Source organism: Numenius arquata, chromosome Z (assembly GCF_964106895.1).
Source record: "Numenius arquata chromosome Z, bNumArq3.hap1.1, whole genome shotgun sequence".
NCBI classification, from domain to species: domain Eukaryota; kingdom Metazoa; phylum Chordata; class Aves; order Charadriiformes; family Scolopacidae; genus Numenius; species Numenius arquata.
This window is the reverse complement of record NC_133616.1, coordinates 40,445,149-40,470,501: the sequence shown is the minus strand read 5'-3', so window position 1 is coordinate 40,470,501 and position 25,353 is coordinate 40,445,149. Positions and strand designations below refer to the sequence as shown.

At 38.2% G+C, this 25,353-nt stretch overlaps 1 protein-coding gene across 1 annotated transcript in view; it reads right to left on the bottom strand.

The window, feature by feature from the left end:
* Positions 1–25,353, bottom strand: part of TRPM3 (transient receptor potential cation channel subfamily M member 3) — a 276,125-nt gene that overhangs the window by 145,706 nt on the left and 105,066 nt on the right. The gene's annotated exons all lie outside the window — the stretch shown is intronic.

Sequence of the window (25,353 nt, the reverse complement as noted above, 5' to 3'; positions counted from 1 at the left end):
GTTTCCCAAATGTGTTATCATAAGAGTTGTTCCAAGAACAACATTGTATTGTCTTGAAAATCAAGTTGTATTCAGTACAGAGTAGGAGGGCATAGAATGCAGTCATTTATTACTACAGTATGTTACAGAATTTATCTGTTAGCATTGTATACCAGTTGTAATTTTTATATTGTACTTAGAAGAAATAGAGTAATTTAAGAATAATCAGGAACTTTTGACTCAATAGTTCATGATTTTAAGCATTATATATGACATTTTCCTTACTGCAAGGTAATGGAAATGAAAATCGTATGTCTCTGTTAATGCTGCTATGCAAATTTGCATTTATCCTTTATTTATTTTCAAAACATTATATTAGAAGCAGCGTTAGTGACCAGTCATTATTATCCATGCTATTGACAAACTAACTGGAAAGATTAACAGACATTTCAAAAAGAATGAGGGAGAATGGTTAGATCCACAAACTGGTGTGGACATCAAAGCTCCTACAGACCTCCTCAAGGTCAGTTGAAGTGCAAGGGGAAAATTTTAAATAACAGCTTATTAAAATAAAGGATATATTATAAAGAACACTTTCAAAAAGTTCCCCTATTTCTTTCTTATGGGTAGTAACATATGAGGGGAAGAATTAAGCCCATTCACTTCATTCACAATATTTTGTTAGAGAAATATTTATGGGTTCACCAAATCTGCTGTAAGGTTAAAGTTGTTTAAATAATAAATAAACCTTTTCTAGCAAGCAAGCTCTACTTGATCAGATGATGGGTTCATCTAGCTCACTATCCTGTTTCTGCAAGTGCCATAAATAGGTGCTAGAGAAAGAAAAAACACATTGAATGTATATAGTGCTTTTTCCTAATAGTTTCTCAGCTAGCAACTATTTTCTGCTCACAGACTTCCGGCGTTGTTGTGATTTCTATGTGTTCTGTAACCCTCCATGGGCTTTCCTCCACAAACTTCTCTGCTGCTTTCATGCAAACTTTCAGCATCCTTAACATCCTTCTCCCTGCTGCAGAGGGAATCAGTTCCTTGTTTGTTTCAAACGTGACTCCTCATACTTTCCGATAATGTTTATTACTGAGAGAGGCAGAGAATAGTCAATACCCATTCATCCTCTTCATACGATCTCTTTCTGTGACCATGTGACCCGCCTTCTCAATGCGGGGAAGGCTGTGGATATTGTCTACCTGGACTTTGGTAAGGCCTTTGACACCGTCCCCCACAGCGTTCTCCTGGAGAAGCTGGCGAATCATGGCATAGACAAGTTATGGCATAGACAAGTTGTACTCTTCACTGGGTAAAAAACTGGCTGGATGGCCGTGCCCAGAGAGTTGTAATTAATGGGGTGAAATCTTGTTGGCGGCCGGTCACCAGTGGTGTCCCTCAGGGCTCAGTTTTGGGGCCAATCTTGTTTAATATCTTTACTGATGATCTGGATAAGGGGATTGAGTGCACCCTCAGTAAGTTTGCAGATGACACCAAGCTAGGTGGGAGTGTTGATCTGCTTGAGGGTCGGCAGGCTCTACAGAGGGACCTGGACAGGTTGGATCAATGGGCCGAGGCCAATGGGATGAGGTTTAGTAAGGCCAAGTGCCGGGTCCTGCATTTCGGTCACAACAACCCCAGGCAACGCTACAGGCTTGGGGAAGAGTGGCTGGAGAGCTGCCCAGCAGAAAAGGACCTGGGGGTGTTGGTGGACGGCCAGCTTAACATGAGCCAGCAGTGTGCCCAGGTGGCCAAGAAAGCCAACGGCATCCTGACCTGTATCAGGAATAGCGTGGCCAGCAGGAGTAGGGAAGTGATCGTGCCTCTGTACTCAACACTGGTGAGGCCTCACCTCGAGTGCTGTGTTCAGTTCTGGGCCCCTCACTACAGGAAGGACATTGAGCTGCTGGAGCATGTCCAGAGGAGAGCCACCAAGCCGGTGAGGGGTCTAGAGAACAAGTCATATGAGGAGAGGCTGAGGGAACTGGGCATGTTCAGTTTGGAGAAGAGGAGGCTGAGGGGAGACCTCATTGCCCTCTACAACTACCTGACAGGAGGTTGTAGAGAGGTGGGTGTTGGCCTCCTCTCCCAAGGGAATAATGACAGGACCAGAGGAAATGGTTTGAAGTTGTGGCAGGGGAGGTTTAGATTAGATATTAGGAAGAATTACTCTCAGAATAGTGAGAGAGTGGTCAGGCAGTGGAACAGCCTGCCCAGGGAGGTGGTGGAGTCGCCATCCCTGGAGGTATTTAAGGAACGCGTAGACATGGCACTTCAGGGCATGCTCTAACGGCCGAGACTGTTGGGTCGTGTCTGTTTGTGGGTGGGTGTGGTGTGGGGTTGTGGGTGTTTGTTTTGGTTTGGTTTTGGTGTTGTGTTTTTTGTTTTTGTTTTGTTTTTTTTTTTTGTTGGTTGGACTCTATGATCTCAAAGGTCCCTTCCAACCAAGAAAATTCTGTAATTCTGTGATTCTGTGATATCAGTATGAATTTTTATGTATTTTCAAGATACATTTTAAATTTTTTTTTTTTTCCTCCAGATTAATCATTTACCAAGTATTTCTTCACATAGAAACCATTTGTTAGCTTTTACCATCCTTGCTGCCCTTCTCCAAATGTTTTCCAGTCAATTTTATCCTTCCTTCTGTGAGGAACCAGAACTATGCACCAAAGGTGAACCACAGATGGCTATTGTGGCAAGCAGTCATTCGCTGTTTTGGTAACTATTCCTTTCATAATAATTCCTATTAAAAAATGATTTGGCTTTCTCAACGACCACTGCTGAGCACTGCAGTAATGCTTTCACAGAAATATGTAACATAACCCCAGCATTTCACTCTAGTGTAGTAAAGAACTTCTAATACTAATTGTAAAGAACTGCTATAAAAATCAAGCTGATTTAATCAAAATCTGATTAAATCAGAACAGCAATACAATTATATGAAGTTCTAATTTATAACAAATCATAATGAAACATGATATCACAGAAGTCTAGAGGTTCACATACATAACTGGAAAGTAGAATATACAGGAAATATTTTCTGCCATTCAGCGCTGGCAGACTATTTATCTTTTAAACCAGTAAATTCGTTTTCGGCTTCTAAAAAATTGTAACATTATTCCTAACTCCTTAAATTAAGGAAAGAAAATAACCTTCACATTAAGACAGATCTCATTGCTCTCTGATAAAAAATTGTGCAGTTAAAAGGCACGCGTAGGCGTTTTGCAGTGAACCTAATTTTGATATGAACGAGTTGATTTCTAAATTGCTCATTCTACCCCACAAATGTATGACAACTATAACACTGTCTGCTCTTTCATTAGAGTGTGGTGGTTTTGCTAGCCACTGTGTGGGTGCTGAGTTGATGAAGCAATTAAAATTAAATTGTACATAATTGTATGAAATGGCATGAAGGAATGGGGATTCCAGATGTTCTCCAAGCCTAAACATTCAAATGGACCAATTACACACCACTGTTTGCATTTCATCTGATCTTCCAGCCCTGCAGTTATTCACAAGTCCCTCTTGAGCCCCCTGCATAATGCAGCTCCACAGGCATTTGCTAGGTTTGCTCCACTCCTTTGCTAGAGTGCTTTGGTTAGGGTTCTGGCTTCACCACCCTCTAGCCTTCCTCCATACACCGTTTTGGAGAAACAGAACAAGAGAAGAGCTCGTTATAAGAGATTAGACAACATTGCTGATCAGCTCTTTTGTCTCCCTCCTCTTCTGCACAGCCAAATTCATAATTTTCTCAGATGCAAAAGACAGGAAGCTTCCCTTAGCTGAAGAAAGGAAAAATTCAGTATGTCCACTGAAACACCCAGAGGGCAAAACATCAGAGGCAGGGCAACCGCCTTTTCCCTTTCTACACCCCTCCATGTTTTTTCACCATCTCCTCCCTTCTATCCTGATGGAGACTCCTTGTATCTAGGTATCTCCTATGTGCCATCCTGTTTGAAACCACCTTCTTTCACCAAACCAAGGGCATGAAAGATGCTGCCTCCTCTGCATTGCCCGGTTCATATCTCCCCTCTTCTGTTTCGCTTGGCACAGAATGAGGTAGTAACATTCGGGCTCCTGGCAAGAGCTCCCTGCCAAACCCAGCTCCCTGCACAAACACTGTCACAAAATAGACACAGGACAAAAATGTCTAAGGAGAAGCATCTTTCACCCTGGCAGCACAGTCCGGTGTAGCTGTGGTGCTTCTTAGGTTTTCTGTGTGATAAGGGGGAATTCTTAACTCTGTTCTTTTGTCGGCATTTTGGAACTATGTGATTTTGAATTATATGAGCCCTTATTATTCAGATCTGATAAAGTCAGTTGTCTGACATGGAATAAGCTAACAGCATTGCGATTTCTGCTACTAACAATCATACCGCCCAAGTTGCATATATTGGAATGAAATATGTTATGATTTCTGATTATGTCACATCATTAAGCAGATAGGGTCAGGTGGAATTTGCATTATTAACTTAGAAAAAAAATTGAACTGGTTTCAAATCACATAGGAAGATTTAACGACACAGTCTAAATCCTATTATCTCTTTGGACTAATAATTTTCAGTGGACTTTAGCTGCAATCAGGAGAGATCTGGAAGCAGGTATCCCCTCTGTCAAGTCTTCATAACTGTATCTTTTTACAGGCATAGAGAAATTTGTAAATGTACCTATTCTTTCTAAATAGCCCAATATGATATACCAACTTCTTATATGAAGGAGGAATAAAACATTAGGGCAATATTTCAGGTTGACGCTCATGGGTTTTTTGATCTGCAATGGAAATTTACTTATATGGTCTGCATTTTAAAGAGAAAACAAAGCTAGCTCTATACGTTTGCTATGAGATATGTTGCACTAATGTGACATTTTTGAGATAATCAAGGTTGTTAGACATAAACTGGGACCATCTGTCCAAGCTTCTCATTTTTGTCTTAAAGTACAACTGTGTAGAGAAGTGGACCTTCACTGCAGAAGTAACAGGGCAGAGATTTCTGCAAGGAAAGAAACTACATTTCAGAAAATTCAAGGGCAGATCAAATAACTAAATATTTAACACATTAAGAAATAATTAGAAACTGGTGAGATAACAAAATTACATTAGAATACCAAAGTAGAAATTGGAAGAAACTTGCTCATAGTAGATGATTGCCTCAAACAGGCACATCTTTTCTCCTCCTTTTTTTTTCACTAATATGCAAGTTCCATGTCTATTTTTTCAAATCCCTCCATTAACTTCTTCATAAAGAGACCATTTGTGAAGATTTTCTTAATTCATTATATAAAATGGCCAACTGCTGCCAAATCAAGTGACCACTACTAGGATGGAGAGGGACAGAAGAATATGGAAGCAGTAGTTATAGATGACTAATACACAAAACAGGGCATAGAAACACTCCAAAGACAGCACGGCGGACTTGCACCAATCACTTTCACTACAAAAGAAAAAAAGGCCAAAATTTTCAAGAGCCACGAAACTTATTAATATAACTTTTTAAAAATGGAAATCTGGCATGATGAACCTGCCAACATGAAAGCAATTTTGCAGTTTCTTCACCTTTTATGTCCAACCTTGGTCAAAAAACCAAAAAAGAAAAGTCTTTGGGTTTATGAATGGACACCAGAACCTGGTGTGGTAAAGAGACTGAATCACATTAAGACTCCAAAGCTTTAGTGCACAGCAGACATCCCCAGAGGGCTGAAATGACTACAACATTCATCATAGACTTTCAGAGAAACCATTATGGGACAACAATCACCAACAAACTGTAGGTTACTTTAATTCACTGAACACTGGCACTAACTTAATCCTGCTTTAGTCTAGAGACCAATGTCGCAGAACCTATGGAATTTCTCTTTACAGCACAGTTGCATGGCATGTCCTCCACTGTGATGAGGCACTACCAACACAAGTTATTAACTTTTTAAAAGATTTTCCTGGATACCACATAAAATCCTTCACAGACAGAGAACAGATGATCACTGCACCTTCCACGCATGGAAATTCACAAATCAGCACTGGTATTGGAAACTACTTAGAGCACTAACCACACCAAAACATGGGAGTAAAACATGGGTTCTAGGCTGTAAACACACCGTGTCAGATGGAGAGCTTTGCTCCCAGATTTCGGTAAAACTTCAGCCAGGATCTCTAAGCTATTTTTGTAACTATCTTTGTGTCACATTCATCAGCATGTGCAGAGTGTGCTGGAAGGTAGGAGGGGTACCATCCTGGGCCACTCTTACCAACTTTGTCATAAAAAACATAGGTACTAATAAAGGGCACAGATCCTACATATATATAACTATTTCATTTTCTGTTCTATAACCTTTGTTTCTTACTTTTCTTTTCCCAGTACTTTATGCACTGTGTTTTACTGATTTCTGCCCCAGGAAACATCAAAAAACAGAGATCTATGTTTTAGGCATGTGTCAAGCTCCATGCATGATTTAGAGCCTGATTGTGGCATCAAATTGTGACATTGACAACAGTGCTTTCAACATTAGCTTGTTTATATACATTTTTGTGAGGAGATAACGGACGTATTCTGAATGAAGTTATGACAATATTGCTCTCTAATTTGTCATTCAAATGGCATTACAAAGAACAGCTCCAATATTTTTTTTACTTCAGATGTAATTTTTTATTATGTGGTCTGTCTTGACCTTTGATTTCAGTGATATGTTGAACTGAGACAAAAGGTACTACTTTAGCTATCTCTTATATAAAGGGAAGAGTTTAATAAACAATGCCAGTGACATACCACTTGAAACCAAACTGAGGCAAATGTTAGCAAGCCTTGATAGTGACGTCAAATAGAGCTAAGGAAAACATTTGTCAGACATTAGGTCAAAAGGGATATTTTGACTTTCACGCACAGTTGCCTTTCACCAAACACAAAAGTGGATAGAGGAAGTAAAGACAAGTTTTTAGGTTTGAGAGCTTACATCCAAGTCATAGCTATTACTCTAATGTTTGCACTAAGCAGGAATGGGAAAGCATTCAGACATATAATCACAGAATCACAGAATCACCTAGGTTGGAAGGGACCTTTTAAGATCATCTAGTCCAACCGATGAAAAAAAAAAAAACAAACCCACAAAAAACAAACAAACAAACAAAAAACAACAAAAAAACAACAAAAAAAACCCCCAAAACCACACAACACCCACAAACACACCACACACACCACCACACCACCCAACACTAATCCATATTCCCAAGCACCATGTCAACTCCTCTCTTGAATACCTCCAGGGATGGTGCCTCAACCACCTCCCTGGGCAGCCCATTCCAATGCCTGACAACCCTTTCAGTAAAGAAATATTTCCTAATATCTAACCTGAACTTCCCCTGGCGTAACTTGAGGCCATTGCCCCTTGTCCTATCATCTGTAACTTGGGAGAAGAGACCGACCCCCGCCTCTCTACAGCCTCCTTTCAGGTAGTTGTAGAGAGCGATAAGGTCTCCCCTCAGTCTCCTCTTCCCCAGACTGAACAACCCCAGCTCCCTCAGCCTCTCCTCATAACACTTGTGCTCCAGACCCCTCACCAGCTTCGTTGCCCTTCTCTGGACATGCCCTTCTCTGGACATGTAATAATGCATTACAAGAGGTAAATGATTTCTTGTCACTTTTATTACTTGTACCTGCCCATGTCTGGTCTGAACATGATGATGCACTTCCAGGAAGAAGCTAGAAACATCACTGAGGTGGGCAGAGGAAGAGAGAGTAGATCTCTGGCCTCCACAGTGACTTCTGCAGCCAGGAGTTCGGCAGCTCTTTCACCCAAAATGTCACTTTGGAAGGACTTTGGATCTTTTCCTTACCACTACATGAACAGCTATTCCTCTCCTCCCAGTGTAGACCTTTCTTCCCTGCCTTGTCTGACAAATAGCAATGGAAAATATCAGAGAAAGTCCTATGCTGCCTGATAGATCTTCTCCCATGCAACCCTTACTGGCTTTTATTGTTGGGGAGCTGGAGGGTGGGAGGCAGAAAAATCTCGTATTCATTAAAAACATTTTGTGGCCAGTTACTTTAGCAAACACATAGCAAACCCAAAGTGTGGCTCTTATAAACCTGTTTCTGAGAAAGGAAACTTGGTCACTTCAGTAACAGTTTTTTTTTTGGAAACACTTCTATAAAGTTTGACATTACAGTGTTCTATTTCCTAGGAATTTTGGCATTATAATATTTTGGCATTATTATAATCTAAGTTTACCTGTATAGTTAGCATTTTTTTTCCTGTGAAGTACCTAGAGATTGTTGACATTTGGTTTTCCTGAAAAATAATATCCAAGTTTCAATTGTCTACCTAATGCAATGTTTCAGTCCAGGAATAAATAAATTAGAAAAACACAACTAAAGTATAACCTAAGGATTAAATTCCTCAATTAATCATGTGTATAGGAATACCTTATAGATACTTTTTCCTTATAAAATGTGGGGGGTTTGTAATACCTATAGCATATTTGCATATCTGTGAATGAAGAAGTTGGAAACATGTAAAGAATATGAGCGTGTATGAAGCCATTGGAGTGTATGATCAATTTGAAACACTGTCATATAAACTCTGATTCAGCTACAGTGAACAGTACAAGAAACTGTTTTTATGCACTTTGCTTAGGCTTTGAACATACAATGCTGTCATGGGGGAAATGTGTGTAATTGTGTAATGATGCAAACTGCACATTTAAAATGTCATAGTTCAGCAAATCTGAAATAGATAGTCCTTTGTAGAACTACAAAGATTCTGTACCTCTGTTTTTAGGTATATTTCTTCACCGAATGTTTATAGCATTATGCAATTCAATATTTTTTTTAAGGAAACGTTCAGAACAAACATTATTTTGTAACCCACATTGCTGCATCAATGCAAAAATTGCGCATGCAAAAGCTAGCAGCATATTTATAGTTTTCTGATATTATTTAGCCTAGAAGAATTCCATGCCATGTGCATATCTGCCAGGATCAAGAGACAAGGCTTTCTTTTTTTTTTTATACCAAAGAGTTTTCATTATCTTTCTAATATTTTTGACTCAGTTAGAATCATAACTACGCTTGAGAACTTGAAGACCTTTGCTACACTATGATATTTTTCATCTAGGTTGTATGCTCCAGTGTTGATCACTGCTCCTTTACTCCCCTTGGTGATGAAACATTGCTGTTTTCTTCTTTGTGTCAACAGTCTACACTGATTCTACTTCAATTAACAAATAAAGATCATTGTGACTAGTGCTATCAACTCTTCCTCTCTTTCAGATGAAACAGACTATCTAATCTAAGAGCCCTATAACATTCTGAAAAAAGGGAAAAACACATGTAGGATTAAAAGTGCATAATTCTATCACTTAAATTTTGAGCCTGATTGTATATAAGTGCATGATGCAAGATATTTTTTGTTATATAGTTCCATGTGTACAATAATTATTTGTCTTTTTCCCCATGGACTGTGAAATTTCACAGGTTGTTCCTTGGCATGCACTTTCTTAATTGGCAAAGGAAGTTGAATATAGTGTTATATTCAAAGTAATTGTTATTCCAACTGTTCTGTGACTCAAGTATGACTGTAAAAGCACACATATTTTTCCAAGATGTGTACAATAAAAGTCTTAGCAAGGTTTTTCTTTTCACACATATGAATCTATAATTCCTGTTTTCTCCCTGATGTTTAGTCCTAAACATGTGGCTTAAATGGAAGTAAACGCATAGTATTCTTTAATAATAAACAATTGCGAAATATGTTATAAAGTTTCATTACTTTTATTCATTGTCAAAGTATAGGGAAAAGAATAGCTTTGAGACAGAATTTCTTAATGAAAAAAACAAGAAAATCACAGGAAATATAAATTAAGTAGGTGCTTCTAGTGTTTCTTGCATGATGTGAATAGAGGGTCATACTTTAAAAGGACTGTTGAAAAAAATCAGCCAGTATCTTAGTATGAGGAAGTTTAAAACTTGGTTGAATCTGCTGAATTCCTCAAGCAAAATGCATGTTAAAAAACTCAAGCAGGATTTAATTTTAAATTCATGTGTAATAAATAACTTTAAAGGTGATCTATATCAGAATTTAATCGTTAACCATGATGTGTATCAACACATAATTGTGACCTACATTATACATAATAGCAAATATTTCACTCGATTTTGCATCCTATTTTAATTTATGGGTTTAACTTATGTTTGAAAGCTTTACTAAAAGGCCTTCTTTCAGCCTATTCTGGCTTTGACTGAACAAGAATATTAAGCCAGTCCTACAGTTTTATTTCTAATCCTTGAATTAATATTAGGATTACAATTTTATAGTGAACCTGGGTGGGCCTCATTAAATCTCAAATCCTGCAAATTCTGTGCAGGCAACCCACAGTGTCATGACTTCAGAAAATTTGAAGGACTAGAGCCTAGTAATGGGGAAATCAAGTCCCTTGCTTTCACATTACTACTTCCCTGTGCTTTTAGCCCCAACACTTAGCTGCTTCTGTGTACTAGTTTCATCTACCAGCTGCCAGAAATGATCTCAACAAGAAAATGATACTGCTGTTGCATGGGTCCTTATATGCAATAATTCTTGCAAGAATATATATAAATGTATAAGCATAAAACACTACTGGGGTGAGGGATCTCCATTATGAAGACACTAAGTGAAGTCTCGGAAAGAGACTCTGTTCATGAGCAAAATGTTGTAAAACTTCATCACTCAATAACCCCACTCTCTGGGATTAAGCCCCATATCTGTTTCTAAGCCCCAAATTTGAATTGAATGGTTGTGATAAAGGCTGCTAATGGATGATATCCACCTGCTGAGGATTAAGTTTACAACTTTTGCACCATTACAGGAAACAGCCTGGCAAGCCACTGTGATGGCATTTGAACATGAAGACAGGAAGAGGAGAGCTGTCTCTCCTTTTCGGTAGATCTTTTTCTTTGTGGTTTTTTTTTTGTTTGTTTGTTTTGTGTTTTTTTTTTTTTTCTTTTTTTTCTCCAGTACCTAGTAAAATATTTTCATGTGAATAGACACATTTTGTGGAACAACTTTCTGTGAAGTAATGAAATATTTTCTATAGGCCAGCCAGTGCCTCTTCCTTCTCCATCATAAAAGCTAAATGACTTCCTTAAACCAGTCTTGACCTCAGTTGCAAGCTATAGACTCAAAGAAACAAGCGTTGCTATGGCTTGTACTATCATCTGATCAGTCTGGGTAGTCACAGCTGACTCTTTTTACTTGGAAATGTACACGAGAGAAAGCCGAGTTGTGATGCAAGATATAGCTTAGACCATGTAGTGTAAAACGTTAACGCCACTGGTATGGGAAGTAGAATTTCACCTCTGCTACTCGCCAAAGACTAGGGTGGAGTTCTGTGTTGCTGAGGGGTCAGACTGGACTAGCAAAATTGGCAGTCTGTTCATCCACTGATCGTAAAGTTGGAATTTGTGTCCCTAGACACAAAGTGATTGATGTGAAAATTTCTAATAGGCAATTAAATTGGTTTATTGGTTGAGTTTTGTTAAGTTTTTTTTTTCCACTTTTGCCTGCTATGAGACTGGCACTAAGATCTGCAGTGACAGAAACCAGAGCACAACCATGGCTGAAGACCCTTATTGCTTGTGCTGAAACAACTTTGGAAAGCCAAGTGGTATGGGCCTTTCATTAAATTAAGTCAAACCAAATATTGTCCATCAAAAGACAATACAGTGCTAATAGTAATCATCTTGAACTCTGCAAGGTTATTCAATTCTACATACTCACAAATACACCTGAGAATAAAAATAATCACTTCTGCTCTCCAGTACTGTAGGTTGAGTGCAGCTTGCAATGTTCCAGAGGATTCTGGAAGGAATTAAATACACAAATTGCAGCTAATTAGAGCTTCTGAGTTTAGTGAATACTCAGTACATAGATGGAAAAAACCCACAGTTGAGAAGCTTAGTCTTACTATTTGCAAAGTTCTATGATAGGGGTTATTCACAGGGAGGGCACGTAAGTATCTTTAAATTACTTTCTTGTTTTGACTTGACTTTGAAAAAGGAATTTTAATGTAATTTTTTTACACTATGCAGTTTTGAATATGCTGGATATTAAAATCTAGGAACAGGAAAAAACCCCAAACCCCAAACACCTCTTACTTAAAAAAGGCTTGAGCAATTTATCTTTTTTTGTAGGGTTTAAATCTCCTGGAATTTGATTACTCAGCACATTCCAGATATCTGCCCCAGCAGGCGCCTCTATCAGGACTGGCTGATTACTGCTTATGCATTGTTTCAATGTGAGCCCTTGAAGGATTTCATTTAATACAGATTAGTACCTTTATTAAACTGTGCTTAATTGAAGTCTCTGAGCTCTGCTAAATATTGTTCAGTGAAGTGGATTAGTTGTTTTAATTTGTTGCTCTCTCACACAAAAAAAGGTAACACTGAATGAAATTACCTTTTCCATTGGGCTGCTGAGTGTGACGTTACTATAGGGCTTTTCGCTTATGTATTTTAAACTGGGAGTTTTCTAACTTACATAGATGACTATGGTTCAGCAAACTTAGAAACTAAGTTAATCCCAACGGCACTCTCTTGGATTGGTTTAATTTTTGAAAAGAATAAATTAAGGCCACCATCAAGAATGTATTATCAAATGTATGACTAAAATCTGGCACTGTTTTCTCTGATCAGAAAAGAAAAAACAGAAAAAAATATTTGCTGGAACAGTTTTAATTTAATTGTTTTCCTAAGAGTTTCTGTAAATAGTTTTTTATCTGACAACTTTATTCTCAGTTGAACAGCAATATTAAGAAAGTTTTTAAAATCTTAAGGAATAATCCTGTACCCACTACAGTCAGTGACTCAATCAAGAGTGTCAGTGAGGCACTGAAGACTAATTTATTAAAAAATCTTAGACTCTAAATGAAGATGTCTGCCCCATTATTTATTACTGTTGACTTCTTAGGGAATGATAATTTAAGGTTCAATTAAAAATTATAGGTCATGTGAATTTTAATATACCGTCTGTTTTAGTCTGTGACTGATTTACACTGGAAATTCTTTGAAAGAAAAAAACTAATTCTTAGTAAGAGTTGGAAAAGAGGTTTAAAGGAAAGAAAAAACTCACTAAAAGCAACTGTATCTAAAACACCTGGAAAAAATACCTCTGCTTCTATGAGAGAGATGTAATAACAAAATGGCTCCTGTTTTCGCCCAGCAGAAGAATTCCTGCTAAACTAAAAGGGACAGTGAAGAAAGGCTCAGTTCAGAGTCATACAGGGATACCTCTGGTTGCTCTTTTAACACAGAGCTCTCACTGCCTTTGCAAACTGGTAAGAGTGCAACAAGGTTGCTGTGGTGGCTGCATACAACAGATATGGTCTATACAACCATACTGGCTGCAGCATAGTGGGATTCTGGTCAGGATGAAAGCTGTTCAAGTACACTTAATTTATTACCGTTGCTGTTATTAAACTCTATTATGTTTCCCATATCTAAAATAATTCAAAATTAAGTAACCTTGTTATGGCAAGGTAGGTTTACCGGCATAGAGATTCATTATTTACTCTAAGAAGTTAAGTCTATATTCCATAAATGAGACATTCCACACCAAGTATAACTAAAAATAAAATAAAAAAAATCTAGGAATTAATGACATTGTGTACTACTTTTAGCCAGACAGTAGAGTAGGAAGCAAACACTGTAGTAGAGATGACTTAAGTGAATTTCAGAGGGAAACTCGGGGGTGACCAAATTTTAGTTTCATCTTTTGAAATAACTTTAAGTGAGGATTTGCATTTGGCCAAACTTTACTTTTAGTTTTTGACAGCCAGAGCCACTGAAATCAGCAGCGTAACATCAATGAAATGCAGAGATGAATTTGGCCCTGAACTTGCCTGATTTTATCTCAATACTGGAAATGCTAGTATATATCAGGCTTCAGTTATTGAATTTAGTGGTCTCTAATGGGTCTTCCTTGGGTCTCTCCAGGCAACACTTGTATGCAATAAATTAGAGGTAACAGTGCTAAAACGTCCATTACTTCATCTCCAGGAGAGGATCTGCAACAAGACATATTACAGCCAAAAATGAATGTAGTGGTTCATCTTATCCAACCTGCTGAAAGTCACAGATTCACAGGATGCATGAGGCTCAAATCAGCCACATCTGCTTGAAAGGTCTGCAGACAGGACTGACAGGTCAAGTCAGAGTGGCTGCTGCTGTGGAGGGAAGTCTGATTTCTCAGCAACCCAAAGGACTGCACCATAACATGTCTGGGAATGCTCCTCTCTCCCTTTTCTCTTTATGTTTCCTCAGTAATTTTACACCTTTTCAAAAGTGAGGAAAAAAAAGATATAGAAACACTCAGTCTCTGAGGATTTAAAGTGCTCTTGGCACTTCTTAATTATGCATGGAGTAAACACAAGGACTCATTCAGAGTGTGGGAAGGTCACGGCTCCAAAGGCAGAGACATCTGTGTTAGAATTGGCACCTCAGAGCGGCAGCCCCAAACCGACAGTGACAGTAAAGAAAAGAGATCTGAGCGAGAAGGGTAACTGCATCAGCTTTTCTCTGCTCCTGTGGCTCTTGGAGACATTGGGAGCCGGTTGTGGGGACAATGCTGATGAAGGTCACCCAAGCTTCTGCCCCTGCGCCATTACCTCGGCGCAGCCGGGAGTCCTGACAGCAGCCCTGCCATGATATTTCTGCTAGTCAGGTTGGTAAGTCAGCATGTTACTGGGCAGTTTTCTTTGTAAGACCTTGTCTTACAAAGCCAATAGTTTACAAACTCCATAGCAGTTCATTCCTTGGAAACTTCTCATTACTTAAACAAATCTGATACAGGCCTCCTATTCTCTAAGTTCACGCTGGAAAGGTATTGAGAGAGAACTAATCACTGAACTACAGTAAGTATCTGCACCCTGAAACATCTTGCAAACCCCCTACTGTTCTTTAATTGATCATCTGCATGTTATAATTGTTAAAGACACCTTAGCAAAGGAAATGTGCAGGATTAAATTCAGACACCAATGATTCTACCAAGAAGACAGAGGCCAAAATCTGTAGGATACTTTGTGGATAATTCTCCGCTGTGACACTAAGTGAAGTACTTTTTTTAAAGTAAACTTTTTAGATCAACCTCTGAAAGCTAGTTCCTTCAACAATACTCCCCCCAACGAGTTCCCCATTGATTGTCCCAAGTGTCAATATTTTATTTTTTTCCATGCTTGCAAAAGGCTCGAAGTAAGGAAGAATCAGAAACTTGCATCTGTGAAAATCACACTGTACTTCTCAGAAGTACAACACTGCTTATGAAAAATGCTTATCTCTTGGTTATCCTCTTGTGAAGACTCTTCATCAAGACTCAGGAATTTTTTGTGCCTCTTTTCACTAAATTGCAATTTTTGGGAGTCAGAGTGCTGCTGGACAGTTTGCTTGTCCAAATGAAGAGTATGTCAAACAGCAGCTATGATGCTTTGGAAAAATAGTTCACAGTATTCTTCATTTTAGATTGTCTTTTCTGCACAGAGAGCTGGATTCTATGACATAAACTTGGATTTGTTAAGTTTGTATCATACAAACTAAAGAGTTAAGATACCTCTAAGAACTCCATGGCCATTGGACTTCAGTAAGTTTAAAATTCAGAAGCTACAGACTCAGAGCAGAGCTGCTCCTTGCTCTAAATATCTTTCAACTTAAAGAAGAATATGACTATTGCCTTCATCTGTATGGCAATGTTAACAGGATCTAGGTCACCTAGCTCATTACATTCCCTTCGTATGCACACACCTAGCTACATAAAAGATATGGAAACTATTTTCTACAGGGGAAAAAAAATTCAAGAGTTAAATAACCACAACACAATAAAATATGAAAGGATGTCACAGGATTTGAAAACTATCACAATATATCTCAAGTTTCTGAATATTTCGTTCAGATTCTTATTACTCCATTTCCCCTACAGCTTCCTCATTAGTGTCTCAGACTTCAGCTGTAAAAGACATTCAAATGTTGTGCGAAAGTATAGAGAAACAAAGAGGAAAAGAGGGTATTTTGCAAAGAGATATGCCCAACAGACTTGTTATTCTGTAATGTAACATTTGCAATGAGAACAATTTGTTCTCAGTTTAGCTTTTTGATGATGTCTTGAAGTTTTTACCACAAAGCACATATTGTAATATTAACGTTTTAGCTAACAGAGCTGATGACACCAAAACAAGGGAAGGATCCAGTACTGGCATTTTTGGAGACTACCATAAAGTAGATTTTCTCTGAGGCAACAGCTTGAGGAAGGGTTAGCTGTGTTACTACAGAACAGTAACACTTATGAGAGTTCTGGGCTAAACTGAGTAGTGGCCGAATACACGTATGTATGACTTAGAGAATGCCCTGTTTCCAGTACTTGTAAAACAGCCAAGTCAGTAAATGTGCCAGTGGGATGTTCCAAGGGAAAAATATTTTGGCTCAAAGCACAAAAGCAGAGCATTCCTCAGAATATCTTTCCACTATCATTCTGAAATCACTGCCAGAGCATTACCAATATGGTAGCACAAAGTATGCTTGCGAACATCACGAAATTTCGGAGGTTTTGCGTATTTATTGCATGTATATTTATTGCTTCCATATTGAACCATTGGTAATCCACCTTTGTATTCCTAAAACATTAATTGTCATAGATTTCAATGCACAAGGAAGGCAAGATTCTACTATTTCTTGATTTCAGATGGATTTCAGTTTCTTTAAGCTTGAAACTAATTATGAAATTCATATTTAGTAATTAGTTGTGACAGCTTCAGGCTGTAGCTTGAACTATGCTAAACAGCTAATATTTATACTGTTGTACTAGTTATCCATTTCACTGCATTTTAAAAATGTTTCATATAATGATTTGAATCTAAGAACAATATGAAAAAACCTTAGATATCAATTCACTGGTAATTAGAAAACATGGAGAGGTTTATTACTGCTCACTCCAGTTTCCAAACCAAACGATTGCCATCAATCAAAAGACTGAAAAACTATCCTCAATCTTCAATCACAGGTTTTCTACTGTGACTAAATGTATAAATGACTAGCATCTGGATCTAAACATAGCCAGTCAAATTCAGTTTCAATCTCTGTTGACTGAAGTGAGATGTGTGCACTTGCATCAAGGTGAATTTGATCCAAAATACACAAGAGACAACTATTTGCCCAGACAGGCATAATATCTTGCAAAATTAATTTTCTTTGTAACCAAATCTACAATGTTCTTCCTGCTGTATTAGATCTTTCAGGCCCTAGTTACAACATGAATGATTTACGCAGCCTTTGTGCAGGGCCTTTCAGGTAATCTGCTTGGGAAAAAAAAAGAAAAAAAAAGAAAAAAATCCTATATGCATTTATTCTAACTGCAGTCAGAAATTAATGATATCTTTATATTTGTGTCAAGGGAGAAAACTGAAGGTCATTTTAAAATCTTCATTGCTTATTTAACAATGGGGTAAATGTCTTTTTTCCCCTGGGACTTTACGTGTGTCAAAGCTGGCCCTATGTTCCATAATTGCTGGGATCTCGCTTCCAGGATGTGTGGTAAACACATCAGCACATTTTCAACACATTGCCACAAAGATCCAAAGCGGATAGCGAAGAACCCTTAAAGAGGGCAACTTGAACACCACGTATCTGTAACCATTTCTGAAACAGAAATAAAGTTTGTTGGTTTAGGATGGTGAAAAACAAATATGAATCCTCTACTGAACCTAGTTCAATATTTTAAGCAACAAAATATTTGGGATGCTTTAGCTCTGAAGTCTTAGTTCAGCTTACTATACGTATATGTTTCTGCTAAAACCAACACATTCCAAATCCACTATTGAGGAGTTTCTGGAAACCACATCAGTATTTTTAAAATTAGCTTTCTTTCCCTTAACATTTTGAAAGCAGCATATAAAAAGCAGCCAACAGCAAAAACAAAAAAATAAAAATAAAAAGTTGTCTAAAACCTTTGTTCTGTGGTGGTCCTTTAGAAAGCCAGAGATTTCACACAGAAAATTTGTGGCGAATCAGTACATTGTAGTAGAGATTCTGCAACTGATACAGATAATTCAGCGCACTGCTAGGGTTAAGGGAGAAGAAGGAAGAGGTTTTTTCCAATTTTGCAGGCTCGTTTCTGTCCTGTTTCTCACTTCTTGGTTCCATGCAACATGCAGGTGCATGGCAGACCCTTGTGTCTTGTGCCCTGTTGTGCCATGCACAGCAGGGACCACACACAGGGCTCTGAGCCCTCTCTTGCCCCGGGACACCAGGTGACAGGGAAGGAGAGTTGTCACCTGGCAGGGACCTGCTGGTCACAGGAGCCAAGCTGAGGGAGGCTACCTCGTGTAGCAGAAAAAGATACCTGATGTCTTTGTGAAAATGGAGTAATATAATCTGACCTCATACAGCCCACCTTTGTCTAGCAAATTTGGTGAAATAATTTGCTTTGTCGATACCGGTTATTTCTGCTCAGCTACGCAAATTTATAGAACTGGTTCAGTTGTCTTTTACTGTGCATTATAATTAATTTAATAGCACATAAGACTTTAATAGATACCAAGTCCTCTCTGCTTCCCCCTATTTCTCCACACCAGTCTCCTCCATCCTGTAAAAATGTACCAAATAAACCACAGGCCGCATTATTTTCTTTTACTACAAATTAACTGTACTGCAAATCATTTTCTGAAAACACTAATACTAATGCAATTACAGTGACATGATCTGCTACTCTAAGACCTCATATGAAATGATAACAAAGACATCTCTTACAGGAAAAGTCTGTTTTAGTAATGCTTTTACAGAGTTATGTATAGAAAAGTTTCAGTAATGTATTGCAATTAACTCATGTCCATTGTATCACCAGTGCCTCATGGCCTCACTGCAGGTTTTATAACTCAGTCCCGCTATTTATCTTAACAATCTCACTTACACACTGAAAAAAAGCCGTGTGGCTCTTTTCAGACTACTCTGCTGATAGTTGACATTTTCACCATGAAACTTTTTATAGGTAGGAACACCAGCCTTTTGAGAAAAAGATGGAAGTTATAATTTAAGCTGAGAAATAGTATTAGCAATTTTGCTTAAAATTCACTGACAGCAGTATGCTTTATCCAATATATATTGTCCCAACTTGAGGCTTGTGAAATAAATTATTGTGAGCGCAAAAAGTCATGTTTGCTGCTTTTCTAGCTTCAATGGAGATCTAAATTACAGCTTATCACTGACAAAATGACTAACACTATTGCTCAACATGTGAGCAGGAGCCTCCATCTTGACTTGCATCAGAAACAAGCACTATGTAAATTGGGCAAATGATGGAGATTATGTTGTAAGCACTTTTATCTTTCACACTCACCTTCTTCTCCCCATATCACAAGATTATTTAAAATAAACTCTACCATAAATGATGCAAGTTATTGTGAGACATTGAAATTGTGTTAGAGTTGAAGAAAAATTAAGATGAAATTGAAAGTGGAAAAACCAGACAGCAACCACGAAACTCAACTGAAGATATTAGATTTTCTTTTTTAAAAACTGCAAAATATAATAATTAATGGAATATACTTCTAGAAAACCTATATTGGATTATGAGAGATAGATATTGATCAAACAGATGTATAACTAGCCTGCAAGTACTGAACTGGTCAGCCTTGCAAAGACAGTTTTACTACGGTGCATGCAGATATAGGATGCCAGCAGCTTTTTTTTTTTTTTTTTTTTTTACCCAAAATTATGATAGCTAAAATGAATCATACAGAATTTCTGAATGTGGGGCTATGTTAAATGCTTAAGTATGTTAGAAAATCAGGGAACTCTTTTCGCTAAATGAATGTCCTCAAAACTAGGACTAGTAAAAGGAAATGGTCTTAGGCAACAAAATACAGACTGTCACTCCAGAAGGCTAATCTTAAACATCTAAGTAACAATCACTAAGCCAAAGTGATATCAAGACGGCTAGAAGTCAGTGATTTTATTCTTACCACTAATCTCTTTTTCATCAACTGAAATTTTCCCTTTAACTTGGTTACAGGAAGTATTATGTGAAAGTGCTTCTCTTTGTATGTCTCAAATACATAGTCAAAAAACATCTCTTAGCTTATCTTTCTCATTCACTCTCAACATCTTCACAGGCTTTTTCCTTGCAAAACACAGATATTAGAAGGCTTCACACAACATTATAGGGCTTTCTGCAAAGCCACTGTAAGGGGAGAACTGATGTCAACAATTGTGCAACCATGGGTTGCAAAATGTGAATGCCTCAATTGATCTAATGGACCAGAAAGATGAGCCCATTTTTAGTAATGTCACTTCTAATACGTTATGGCAGTAAAGAACAACTGAACAGCTTATTTCCCACAGATATTTTCAAAGCCTTAGAGACTGCCATTTGAACCATTCTTTAATTATCTCTGGCACAGACTTCAGAAAGCTCTGTGTGGCCAAAAGTGAGAATATTAACTGAGTTTTGCTCTAGTCTAATAGCAGTAATTATGATGCTCATAAAATATGAGTCAGCTTTATGCAGTATGTACTGTTGATGTAAACCCTAAATAATACTGGAGATTAGTTGGAGGGTCACTGCTTTTGCTATCCTAGAGATCCTGGTCTGGAAAATGCTGAATGATCCTGGTTCCTCTTGGAATACATGGATGTTGCAGCTACCACGTGCCCTATGGAACTGGGATTTCAGCTCTGACTTCTCTCCGTGTGGCAGAGCTAAGCCATCACAATAACACTGGGTTGGAGTCTCCCTGTTGAGACAAGTTTCGATCTCCAGTGAAAATCCAGGGGACGTGTTGAGGGGCTGCTATTCAACATGCCGGATGTAAAGATTACTTTCTTGTCTCCTCTTTGGCAGAACACATGGGCTTGCAGTTTTCCCTTTAAGAGCAAAAAAATATTTTGTTGAGTCAAAGACAATTTTCAAAGCCTGTTTCTTAGGCCTTGATTCAGCAGAGTGCTTGCATACAAACTCAAATTCAATAGTTATGTCTTCTTAATTTTAAGAATCTAAATCTTAGATTCTTCTAAATCTTAAATCAGGAATATAATAAATTTGGCATAAATACTTTTGCAAGTAGAGATGCTTTCCTGGATTAAGGCCACAGTCTACCAGAGTCAGATACAGCCTCGGACTTATAAATTCTTTCAGCTTTTAAAATGCACTAATTAGTTGTAAGAGGAGACAAATAAATCACCTGAAAGGAGGGAAAAAAGTACTTTTTTTAGGCAGCAGAATAATTTTATGCCATAGGAAAAACATTGTTTATGCTGAACAACTAAACTGTAATAAAAAGTAAAAAGGGAAACAAATAAGCATCTTGGAGTGATCTTTAACTTTTCCAGAACAGATCTGGCAAAGCATTGCTACAAAAATCTAAATCAGACCCAAAACCAACTTGTCTAGCAACAAGCCTGAAAAATACCGGGGCTTTGGTGATTCTCCATTGACGACATGTTTCTACAGTTTAGAAAAACTGGAGTGGGATACTGCTTGATATACTCCATAATAAAGTAACCTTCTAAAGTTAGCCTTCTCTTTAATGCATTTCTTATTAGCATTTTTCCCTCATCCTGGTTTTCATTCATTCCCCTCCCTATAATAACATATCGTGCTTCATCTTTACCTGGAAAATTTTCAGCGTCTCTCTTCCTTTTCCTTTACTTGATTTTATTAGATTCCACTACCTACCTCCTCTTTTCACTCTTCCCACACTGCACCTGTTCTGCTCTTTTCTAACTAGCTTTGTTGACCTCTAAGTTGGTAACACGGGCAGCCCACTCCTGGCTAAGCACTGCCTCAAGACAGTGGCCCCTGGTCATGCTTTGCAGCAACTGCTGGTGGGTTAGGAGGCTTCACTGAATACCTAATAGGCCAGAGAACAAAGCTTTAGCTAATGACTGGCATGGAGGATGGCAGTACACTATGAACACCAAGTAAGACTACGACTTCAGCAGCGAGTCAACTCTACATCATCCCTAATGCACAGGACTTTTTTTGTCTCCAGGCTTACTTTCAGGATTCCAAACTTCCACATCATACTCTTTGCTCTTCTATATTGAAATCATTCGGCCAGAGGTATTTAAATATGCTGTGATTCTATCACACTTGAAGGGCTATAAAGGAGGAACATCACCTGCCAGAGATGCTGTCTCAACTATCAATAGCTTCCAACACACGCCAGGGAAAACAAGCATACACACAAGCACAGCTACGCAGTCCTGGGTTGGAAGGCCATAATAATGTCAGATCAACACTGGTGATACGTAATTACAGGGCAGCCAAACTAGCAAAAAGAGCAGTGTTCATGAACAACAGTAATGGAGTTTTACTCTGGAAAGCAGGGTACCTACCTATGAACACACCTCTCTCTTTGCATGTATTTTTGTGGAGGAGAACATACCTTCCTTAAAGCAGACTGGTTATGATGTGATGTTAATAAATACTAGTTTTTAACAGTAGATACTTCCTAAGGTGATAAATATAGAGCTTGGTAGCTGACAGGGCAGACCCTTACCAGTGACTGTGTGACTGTGTAGTTAAACATGAACTAGGGTTTTGAGATTAGGCATCAAACAGTATCAACTATTTGAAGCATATGAAGGAAGTGCAGTGTTTCTTCTATAACATGTAAAAGAAAATGAATAAATACTCTACATTGTCAGGGCTTCTTTAACCAACAGTCTTCCAACTGCCTTTCTTGGCCTCCCTTGACCATGTTGCAAATTTTAACTTTGCACGCATGAAAATAAATAGCAAAATGAGGGTCTGTTTTTCTCAGCAAAAAGCTAAAGGACTGAATGCAGCTTGTGGTCTCGTTGTTTCTCTTTTACATTCTGTTGAGGGAAGTGTATGTCAAATAAATTTAAAATCCGTGGCTGGAGTAACTTGGTGCATAAGAGCTTGTGCCCAGTGTTTCAGTCAGAAGACAAGATTCATGAACAATCTTTAAAGACTCTTATTAGGTCAATCTAGTTCTCCTGCATGAAAGGACAGTCTCTTTAGGTGTGGGCATTTCTAAATTGGATAAATAGTTTTCTGAAAAGCATGTCTGTGCTCTTTATGACTAAAATTTCAGTTATTTTGAAAACTATTCTCTGTCTTATCTTCAAGTAGAGAAAGGACATCTTTAAAAGTACTCTTAAGGAAAATTTATGCTTAGTACTATTCACTTGATTTTTTCCCATTAGTTTTACATAACATTTTTCCTGTCTTTTTTTTTTTTCTGTTCTATAAAATTTAAAATAAATCGGACATAATTTGCTGTCTGTTCCATTGCAGTGTATAACCAAAATGTTCAGAATTGCAAATTAGATATTTGCACTGGATATTTACATTCATCCTTTGCTATTCCCCATAACTTTTCTGCATTTTAATAAAGCTGGATGCTCTGGGTATTTTCCCTGAGATACTGTTTCAGGCTGCCTGTTTATTTGGGAAGGGGAAGAGCTGAAAACTATTTTGGTACACAGATTTATCTGATGCAATCGTGTAATACTCCTTATCCATCCCAGTTTGTCTTTAATTGCTGCCAGGCTTACAGTCTGACAAACTGTAGGTTTGCTCTGTTTTTGCTGGCAAGGTAACCCTTTCCATCTGCAGTATTTAACTGTTCCATTGTGCAGATAGAAACTGAACACTGTATTTCCATGGGAAAATTACTGTGATGCTGTTGTTCTACTGGCTTTCACCAAGGACAGTGTTTCAGGTAGAGTTGGAGGGGTTCGCCTACGTTAGTCCTCTTCAGGAAAAAATCTTTTATTTTGGTCAACATAATTGCAATCTTTAACAGTGAAAAATAATAGGATTTAAGCTCAATACTCAAATAAGGCTTACAGTGACCCAGCATTATGCAAGTGAGCTAAATTCAGCCTTCAAAGCGTACATATCACCCACTCAAACAAAGCACCCACAGGTGTACCTGTGGGAGCTAGTCATATATTTGGAGATAGAAGCTGACCACTTGGTGTTTAACCCAATCAACTGATTAGACTGTGAAATAAAAAACCTCCCAACAAATCTGGGATTTTAAGCCTCATTATAGTTAGGTTCCCTGAAAACCATGAAGGCAAACAAAAGGGAAGCGTTAAGTAAAAATTAAATAAGTTTTATATGAACAACAATCAATATGAATTATCATACCTCTACTGCTCTACTTCATGTATTGCAATATACTCTCCTACTAAGTAAACGCAGTATACACACTTCTGGCTATATACAATTAGTGTTTTGTTAGAACAACTATTGATGCTTTTTAATGCACAGAATACACAGGCAATCCACTTCTAAGCATCTTTTCTCCACCCTTCCTATGATGGTGCAGATGCGTTCAGAATCTCCATGCCTACCTAACATGACTGGGGAGGCAGACGCTCATTTAGGCACAGAGCAGCGCTATATACACGAGGGTTTCTATTACGTTGCAGGAAAGGGGTACTGTATTAACAAAGATGATCAACAACAAAACAATCTTCAAATTCAAAAGGTTACTGTCACTTGTTTGTTAAGCAGAATTTCCATGGACAAGTAAACCTTGGTCTCTGAAGGGTTATGCACAGATGGCTATTGGGCTTGATGCAACAGAGCGAATACACTACATCATGAAGTGCATATAATGCATAAAAAAGGGATAGACTTGTAAAGACATCTCATTTTTGAGAGTAGCTTCTAGAACTCAATACTTCAAGAAATAAGATTGTAATAAGATAAGATAGCTTTTTAAAGCTATGGTTTGAAGACATTTAGTAAACACAAATTGCAGCATCACCATCTGTACTATGTTGTGTTGAATTATTAGCATACTCTGATTATTAGACTACATCCATGACTCAAAATTTAGAATATCCTTCTCAGTTACAGTCTATTTATAGTCTTCATACAATTAGGCTGCTATCCTGCTGTGCATGAGGCAAGTTAGTTCCATTTGGCAAAAATAGATCATGAAAACAACCCACTTGGTAGATCCGCTCCCACTGATGCTGTCTTATCTGAGAAGCTAAACTGCCCCTCTCCTCGCCTTGCCTCGCCTCACCTCGCCTCCCCTCCCTTCCCCTCCCCTCCCCTCAGCACCAGCTCCCTTCCTACTTGGACCAGTACCTCAATGCAACTGGTGTCTATGGCTGCTTGTCTGCTTCCCCCAGGCAGGGACCATCTTAGCCTCAGCTCCAGGCTTGGTCAATAATGATCTGCCAGAACTGCATCTAGAAGTTTCTCCAGGAATTTCACCTGCAGTCAGGAGTCTCACTAGGAAAGGGTTTGGCCCACTTCTTAAACTGACTACAAGGATGTCTCTCTTCATTAACAGTATATGCTTTGTAGTAGGTTCCTGATCCAAAGAATATAAAAGACTCTGCATGCTCTTTTAACTCCAAAATTAATGTC